The 9669-nt window shown below is 37.4% G+C and overlaps 1 protein-coding gene across 1 annotated transcript in view; it reads left to right on the forward strand.

Annotated features, from left to right (window-relative positions):
* The window catches only part of TNPO1 (transportin 1), a 128214-nt gene extending 126837 nt beyond the window's left edge, over window positions 1-1377 (forward strand). The window contains exon 24 of the mRNA XM_075838064.1: window positions 1-1377. This exon is cut by the window's left edge and continues 333 nt beyond it. The gene's annotated coding sequence lies outside the window, so the exon portion shown is untranslated.
* Window positions 1378-9669: the final 8292 nt, after the last annotated feature.

The raw sequence follows: 9669 nt of genomic DNA on the forward strand, positions 1-9669 counted from the left end.
AAAATAATATTTACACTTCGGAGGAAATCTTCAGAATGGGGTTATAGCAGTAAATTGCATATATTTTAAAGCAAAGGGTTGCCTAACTATCCCACTAATTGGGAGTTCTGTGTTTGCATGTTAATGAAGACATAACTAGATGAAGTTGGCGAAGTTAAACACAGCTTGCTATATGTATGTAAGTGCAGGTAATTCAACTGCACTTCAGATGCCTGTGACATAAGTTTAGATCTGCATAAATTGACATCAACCAAAATGCCAAATTTAGTAAGTTGTTTTTTTGTTTTTTAATGATTATTTATTTTTTTTTTCTTTCAGGAGGGGGAGTAACTAGTAAAAAAATAAAAATAAAAATAAAAAAAAAGCTAATTTTTAGTTTTCTATAAATCTTTAATATAATAAGTACATTTTTTTTTATTTTTTTTATTTTTTAAGAGTCACTCCTTTGCTGAATGTTGATTTGCAGGGATTTTGGCAGCGAAAGCAAAATATTGAACCAAGGCATTTTGTTCCAATTTTGAGATCGCTTAGTGCAGTGTCATGAGGATCTTCCTTGTTTAGGGGTCTGCAATCCCAGGATTCTTTATAGTGGTTAAAAAATGAATACATTTTAGTGAGTTAAGTAGCATGCTTGTATCACACATTAAGATAGGCCAACACGTACCCATATGCGCCAGGATTATTTTTTGGGTTTACAGGTGAAATATGCGTTGTCTATTTTTAGGTTTCTTAGGTATGATTTAAGGATATCTCCACTTTAAGTGCTGCAGAGTACGGTTAGAACTTGGCCCTTAACCTATCAATAGGGCATGCCACACTGTATTGCAAGTCTGTCTGATATAAACAGGTCTAAAAAAAAATTAAGTGATCTCTTCAGCATCATCAATTTGAGAAACAAAAAAATTATGGATCACAACGTGGAAGCTAATCTGCTTGTGAAAAACCTTGTTGCCTCTGTACGAGCAGCGTGGTGTGCTTTTTGCATGGGTAAATACTAGGGAATACTACAAGTTGTGCGGAGTAAGATCAGTCTAAAAGGATGCATATGTGTTTAGGTGGCGCATTTTGAAAGCTAGACATCAAGGTAATTGCTATAATTCACTTGTGATTTTCAATTTAATGTATTACCCTTTTTTATTTTTAAAGCATGATCATATACCATTAAGTTCGTAGAAGCAGGGTATCTGCTGTCTATTGGCGCATGTTGGTGGCCCATTGTACCCTAAGCAGACACATTGGGGTGCAAATGAAATAGCATCAGAATGGAAGATGGGTTTTGGTTCCCCTTTTATTTTCTCCCCATTTCATTTTGTTCAGCTTTTTGTTGCTTTTCTTCACTTGTATTCCTGTGAATAAACCCTTATTAATTTAACCTTTTATTTTTCTTTCCATGTGTATTTTCTTACGTACTGTGAATGTGAACATTTAACTGGCACTCTCAATGAAGGTGTCCATGTAAAAGTGCAAGTCTTTATTAATTCAGATTGCCTCAGTGGTATCCCATGATGATCAAGGAATCTTAGAGACAATTTTTCACTCTGCAGGTCAGAGTTAAACCAACACTTTTTCCATTTTCTTAGAGCAGATTCTAACGCTTGCAAGCAATGTTGAGCCATAACCGTTTTGTTTTTTTTGTTTTTTTTTTCAATTTGTTTTGTGAATTTAGTCATTTGTAATCAATTTTGTAAAACAAAAATCCCCAATTTGCATGGTTTTATTTTTTGTTGAATAGTTGAGGTGAACTCTATTGCACTAAACAATGGTAACAGGAGACAAAAGGACTTAAAATAATTGCCTGTCTTTAATTCAATGTAGACTAATAATCCGAGTAAGTATATAACGCCGCTGCATAAAAATTTCAGCTCGTCCTCTTTTTTTTTTTTTGTGTTTTGGGAAAATCATGGAAAAAAAACTGTTCGAGAATAACAAATATATTACAATTTTAGCATTTAATTTAAATTGTTTTGAATCGTATTAAACCATTACAGAAATCACCACAAAATTGAATGTAAACATACTTTTCAAATTGCTTAAGAGTTGGCCTTCAACTTAGATGGCTGTTAGGAATGACTGCACTTATTATTTTTAACTCAATTAAAAGTGAATTTTTCTTTTTTTTTTTTTTTTGTTCCTTCCCATGAAAGATTATTCTTTTAAATACCTCAAATTTTTTAAGTCTACTAATTTTATAAATCTACCCTTAAAAAAAAAAATATTTGCAAGTAAGCAATCAAATTGTGAAATCCCTGTGTGACTATTACATGGTCTGTCTTCTGGAAATCTAAGTGAGAAAATGATGATGATGATGATGATAATAATAATAAAACCATTCAAATGCAAAAAATTATTTTGAAAGGGGTAAAAACGGGTCATGTCGTGGATATTTTTATTTTTTCTTTCAAATATCGTTTTTTTTACACTAATATCAATCTGCTTCAATGGTCACAGACAGGGTTGTTTTTTGTTTTTTTTTTACCCGTCAATTGTTGATTCTTACATCATGGGATATATCAAACGTCTTACTATTGTGGTCTAGTCTTGACAGTTTTTGAATGTCATGGAATGTTTATAGAATTGTGGGTCTTTGTCTTGTTACATTCCAGTGTTTCTGCCTCTTGGCATGCTAAAAGCACGGCTTACAATGTCTGTCTCTCACACTGAAATAAGTGCTGTTAGAGTGCTAAACTACAGAAATAGCCGCTGCTATGTGATGTAGATTCTCTACTTGAATATTTTTATGTTGTAGGAACCTCAGGAGGTCTGTGTTTACTGTTTTTATATCTACCTGCTTTCCTTTGAGCTTCCCTAGTTAGAAGGACTCTAACCATGATATTAAAAAAAACTGCCCATCAACCTAAGTTGGTAACAGAAAGCATACTCTTCTTTATCCACACAGCTTATATGGTCACTCACCCTCACTTAAAAGCTAGGTGACTGAAAAGGAGGGGTTTAAAATGAGTCTATTACAGGGTTGTTGGGTCCCCCCCCCCCATTTTTTATTTTTGTAAGTTGCATGGGTTAAGCACTGAATATAGTAAAATAGCGCTGCCATAAATAGCCAGTCAAGACATTGGTCCAAATTGAGACGCTAGGTTTTTACTATGGCTGATAGGATCTTACTTATAGTCAAAATGCCTGACTATGGTGGTGTCTGGCTTTGGTTTGTTTCTTGGTGAATAACCCTCCCAGAAATATGCACATCTCATACTGTAGATCACACTGCTACACATAGAGGGCTGTGAGAAGGAACGGTTAATGGACGGTAAGTGGTGGTTGAACTACATTCAGTGTGAGAATTAATGTGTATCGATCCCAAGAAATCTCATGCCTACTTCCACAGAATCATCCCTACTTTCATATTTTGTTTTAAAAAAATATTTTCTTGACACTCCACTTACACCCAGAAACCTATTCCTAAAAAGGCTTTTAAGAGGGATAGCTGTAAATGGAAGAGACCGCATGCAAAAGTGTGTTCATTTGTTTTTCATTGTTCCCATCATTCACCGTGTGCTTTAAATGCTTTATTGTTGCAATTTTGGAATTTTTTCTTTTTTGTCATTTCTAAATGTATTGTCAAAAATTCCCATACACGGAGCAAGTTTAACTAACTACTTGTGCTTTCTTAATTACCAGTTCTAAAACGGCCTAGATGTGTTATGGGTGTCAAGGCTGCTTGTTTGTCACTTTTCTGATGGGGAGTCACCAAGTGTCAGTCGGAACTAAAGTATGGTTGGCCAATAACGTCTTTCTTTCCTAAGAACACTATTGAAACCCTCCTTGATCCATACATTTGACAATTTGTCCTTTTGGTTATTTGGTCAAAGAGCCAGACCACCATCTTTGAGGGACTTTGAGTTGCCATTAATCTGCTATATGTAATTTACTCTTGAAGTGAAAATAAGTGGTTCTGAAGCATTGTCCAGGTGCCCTCTGGAGGTATTTAATGAATGTGACTAATCACTAAATTAAAAGAATGTTTTGCTGTCCTCTATAGAAACCTAGTCTTTCTCAGGATCCCGAGGACAAATTTGAGGACCACTCCTTAGGGGCTACTTTAAAGCACTATGTTTGGAATAGATAGCCATCATTAATCTAATCGTAACACTGTGATTAAGAACAGTTAAAACAGCCATGTGATAACACAATCAAAGTTATATTTTTCTAAAGCAATATGCACGTACATAAAGAAAGGGAATGGCACTTCTCATTAGCACTTCCACAATCCATTTGATATGGGCACATAATATGGTTGCATCTTTCTGCTGGCAACTTAGGTTGAGTGCATTACTGAATAAAAGCTTTATATCTGATTGTTTTCTTACCCTGGAAGATGTTAACTTTTACACTTATATCCTCGTGCAATTTAACAGTCTAATACATGTGTAAACGGTGGCTCTCCAGCATTGGACTTGAGAAGTTCATCAGCTGGGCATACTTGGAGAATTAAGTTGAATGTTTGGAGAGCCACACGTTTCTTACCTCCGGTCTAGTAAATTAAGCGATATTTCTCAAGTTTGCTTCTGCTTATTGAACTACACTTTAAATAAAGAAGAAAAAAAAACACATGGTTTTAGTTTTTGATAAGCTGCTGAATTTTAAAAGTTTTTGGGGCCACCAAATATTTTGGATCATGCAGAGAATATATATATTGTACTGTAGTAATTTTGTATTTACATTTGTATGATGTGATAATAGATGTGAATGTTAATCACTGCTTGGCTGTGTTAATAAAGTTGTTTAAGTACCTTGTGTTGTATTTTTTTTTATAATTCCATGTAGTTTTTTAGTTTTTTGTTTGTTTTTAACCCCACCATACAAAACACAACCATACTAGGAAAAATACTATACTTCACACATTTTGTAGTTGCAGGTGTTTATACATGCAGTCTTAACTGTGCATGTGTGGCCAGCAGTCTGCTAAATATGGGCTCTTGAATTTCTCCCAACTGAAATATTTATGGCATATCCATAGGATAAGCCTAACACCTCTTGCACATGAGAGTTCAGGCTGTGAAAAAAAACGGTCCGAGTGTTGGCTGGATTTCCCAGTCCCACTCCGGTACAGGTGAACGTGACTCCTAGCATTATAAAATGTCTATGATGGCAGGAGTCCCTGCCTCCCCGCTGAACTGCTGTAACGTACTGAACAAAATTATACCGTACGGAACAGCGGGAAGGCAGGGACTTCTAGCATCATAAAATGTCTGATGTCAGGAGTCTCGTTCACATGTGACACGGTCGGACTGGGAAATACAGCCGACGCTCGGACCAGCTTTCACAGGCATCTAAACACACCTTTTGCACACGGCCGAATTCAGGCTGTGAAAACCGGTTTGAGTGTCGGCTGTGTTTCCCAGCCCGACCGAGTCACAGGTGAACGAGACTCCTGGCATCATAGACATTTTATGATGCTAGAAGTCCCTGCCTTCCCGCTGTTCCGTACGGTATCATTTTGTTCAGTGCAGGGAGGCAGGGACTCCTGCCATCATAGACATTTTATGATGCTAGGAGTCACGTTCACCTGTACCGCGGTGGGACTGGGAAATCCAGCCGACACTCGGACCGGTTTTCACAGCCTGAATTCTGCCGTGTGCAAAAGGTGTGTTTAGATGCCTATCTCCAGAATGGGAATCAACCGACCCCTGTTCCGCCTGCCGCATCTAGGCAAAGAAGAAATCGAGTGGGCCGTGCTATTGAGTTATGGAAACAGCCAGGCAAACAAAAGGCTAGAAGTTTTCAACTTGGCCCCTTGGAGACCCGGCTAATTTCAGTGTTTTTGGTTTTTTAAATTTTTGTGTTTTTTCTTCCCCCGCCTTCCAAAAGACTTTTTTTTTTAATTTCTTTGTTGACATAGCCGTATGAGGGATTGTTTATTGCGGGACAAGTTGTAATTTGTCATGGCACCATTTATTGTTCCGCATAATGTACTAGGAAGCTGAAAAAAGTATTTGTGGGGTAAAATGGGAAAAAAAAAAAAAAGATTAGCCATTTTTGGGGGCGGTTTTATTTGTATGGCATCAATCAGGAGGTAAAAACTACATGTGCATCTTATTCTAAAAGTTTATACGATTACGGTGATAGCAAATTTGTTTTACCGCTCTTAAGAAAAAAAAGACAGCAAAAAACTGATCAGTCTGGAAAGGGTTAACTAATTTCTAATAAACCTTTGACCAAATGTGGGGTATAGCCCTACTCTGGAGAAATTGCTTTACAAATGTTGGGGTGCTTTTTTGTCTATCTTCTGTGAAAATGAAAAAAATTCAACATTTTAGTGGAAATAATGTTGATGTTCATTTTCACGGCCTAATTCTAATAAATTCTGCAAAAGACCTGTGGGGTCTAAATGCTCACTATACCTCTAAATAGATTTCTTAAGTAGTGTAGTTTCCCAAATGAGGTCACTTTTGGGGTATCTCCACTGTTTTGGTGTCTCAGGGGCTTTGCAAATGCAACATGGCACCCGAAAACTACTGCTAAATTTGAGCTCCAAAAGCCAAATAGCGTGCCTTCCCGTCTAAACCCTGCTGGGGGTCCAAACTGACGTTTATTACCACATATGGCGTATTGCCATATCGGGAGAAATTGCTTTATAAATGTTGGGGTGCTTTTGCCCCTTTATTCCTTGTAAAAAAAAAAAAACGTTTTTTTCGGGAAAAAAAGTTTCATTTTCACAAATGAATTCCGCAAAAAAAACTAGGATGAAAATGCTAACTATACCCCAAGAAAAATTCCTTGAGGGGTGAAGTTTTCAAAATGGAATCACTCTTTGGGGCTTTTCGGCCTGTTTTGGCACCACGAGACCTCTTCAAACCTGACATGGTGCCTAAAATATATTTAAAAAAAAAAAAAAAAGGGGCCCCAAAATCCACTAGGTGCTTCTGAGGCCAGTGCTTCAGTCCATTAGCACACTAGGGCCACGTGTGATATTTCTAAAAACTAGAAGCTGGGCAATAAATATTAAGTTGCAAAAAAAATAAAAAATTGCCTTTTCTTGACAATGTGAGAAACTGCTGTGAAAGTTCTTAGCCTTGTAACGTCCTAGAAAAATAGGACATCCAGAAAAAAAAAAAACGATGCAAACCAAGTAGACGTATGGGAAATGTTTACTAGTGACTATTTGGTGTGGTATTACCATCTGTTTTACAACCAGATACATTTTAAAGTTAGAAAAATTATAATATTTGCAAATTTCCTATTGAATTTATTGACAATTTTTTCATGAACAAAGTATATGTCACGAGACAATAAACTTGGATAGGTAAAAGCATTCCAAAGTTATTACCACATAAAGAGACACATGTCAGATTTTAAAAAATCTGCTTTGTCCTCAAGGCTAAAACAGGCTCAGTCCTGAAGAGGATAAGGAACTTAATCATTGTACAAAGAAAATATAAAATCCTGGTGAAAAACAAAAGCCCTAGAAAATGACATTAAAGGAACAGTGTCACCAAAAATTTTTTTTTTATATCAGTTTGATGTTAGTGTTTTATTAAAAACGTTTGTATTTATTTTGTGTTTGTGTGTTACTGTTCTTTATTTTTTTACTTTTTCTTCCCTATGGGGGCTGCCATTTTTTTTTCCATTTCTGTATGTGTTGATAAACGACACATACAGACATGGAATACGGCAGCTACAGTCCCATAGTGAATGCGAACTATGGTGTACGCCGTCTGTGTGGGAACGGCGCATGCGCCGCTCCCACACAGTCAAAGTTGAACTGAGCGCCGTCCGGCGCCGTTTTCCTGTAGACCGGAAGTCGCGGCCGGACAGTAAGATTACTACTTCCGGTCGCGGCTTCCGGACTTGTGCACTTGGAGCAGCGGACGGACCGGTGGGAGCGGCGGCGGCAGGAGCAGGTAAGTGATTTCTATGTATGTTCGTGTTTCAGTGTGTGTTTACTACTGTAATGTAAACCTTCTACACTGTGTGTTAGCTCAAAAAATGGCGGCGCACAGTGTAAGAGGTTTGACCGTTCAATCCCCTCGTCTCTCCCGGCATTAGCCAGGATAAAGGAGGGGGGGATTCTGAGAGCTCACTAGAGCGAGGGATTTTTTTCCAATTTTGCAGCATAATGCAATGTGGTTGCTTTACCACATGTAATGCTTGCAATTTTGGGAATTGCTCCATCTAGTGACCAGTGCTGGGAAATATTATAAATTAGAATCTAATTTTATAATATTTCCTGACTCGTGAAAAAAATTAGAACAATGTTTAATCACCTACACACTAATTGTTTAACTAAAAAAAAACAAAACATTTTTTGCTAGCAACACATTCCCTTTAACCCCTTAAAGGAACAGTGTCATCACAAATTATTTTTTTATATGTTAAAGATGTTAGTGCTTTATTAAAAACGTTTATATTTATTTGTGTGTTTGTGTTTTACTTTTTCTTATTTTTACACTTTTTCTTCCCTATGGGGGCTGCCATTTTTTGTTCCATTTCTGTATGTGTCGATTAACGACACATACAGACATGGAATACGGCAGCCACAGTCCCATAGGGACTGCGAACGGCTCCCGTCCCATTCACTTGTGTGTACGGCGTCTGTGTGGGAACTGCGCATGCGCCGCTCCCACACAGTCCAATTTGAAATGGGCGCCGTCCGGCGCCATTTTCCTGTGGACCGGAAGTCGCGGCCGGACAGTAATATTACTACTTCCGGTCGCGGCTTCCGGACTTGTGCACTTGGACCAGCGGCAGCAGACTGAGCGGACGGGCCGGAGGGAGCCGCGGCGGCAGGAGCAGGTAAGAGATTTCAATGTATGTTCGTGTTTGTGTGTGTTTGTGTGTGTTTACTACTGTATGTAAACCTACTACACTGTGTGTTAGCTCAAAAAATGGCGACACACAGTGTAGGAGGTTACACCGTTCAAACCCCTCGTTTATCCCGGCACTAGCCAGGATAAAGGAGGGGGGGATGCTGAGAGCTCACTAGAGCGAGGGCTTTTTACCCAATTTTGCAATGCTGCAATTTTGGGAATAGCTCCATCTAGTGACCAGAAATGGGTAATACTATAAATTAGAATTAATTTATAATATTTCCTGACTCGTGAAAAAAATAAAAAAAATTTGAACAATGTTTAATCACCCACACACTAAATGTTTAATTTAAAAAAAAAAACATGTTTTTCTGGCAACACATTCCCTTTAAGGATGTAGCCTAGTTTTGGCCTTAAGGCTCAGAGCCCATTTTTCAAATATGACATATTTTACTTTGTGGTAATAACGTCGGAATGTTTAAACCTATCCAAGCGATGCTGAGTGTTTTCTCGTGACACATTGGGCTTCATGTTCGTGGTAAAATTTGGTCGATATATTCTGTGTTTATTGGTGAAAAATTGCAAAATTTAGAGAAAATTTGGAAAAAATAGCATTTTTCAGAATTTAAATGCATCTGCTTGTTAAACAGATGGTTATACCACCCAAAATAGTTACTAGTTCACATTTCCCATATGTTTACTTTCAGATTAGCATTGTTTTTTGAACATTCTTTTATTTTTCTTGGACGTTACAAGGCTTAGAACATGAACAGCAATTTCTCATATTTTTAAGAAAATGTCAAAAGCCTTTTTTTTTAAGGTACCTCTTCAGTTCTGAAGTGGCTTTGAGGGGCTTATGTATTAGACACCCCATAAAACTCCCAATTTTAAAAACTAGACCCCTCAA

Source organism: Rhinoderma darwinii, chromosome 1 (genome assembly GCF_050947455.1).
Source record: "Rhinoderma darwinii isolate aRhiDar2 chromosome 1, aRhiDar2.hap1, whole genome shotgun sequence".
Taxonomy (NCBI): domain Eukaryota; kingdom Metazoa; phylum Chordata; class Amphibia; order Anura; family Rhinodermatidae; genus Rhinoderma; species Rhinoderma darwinii.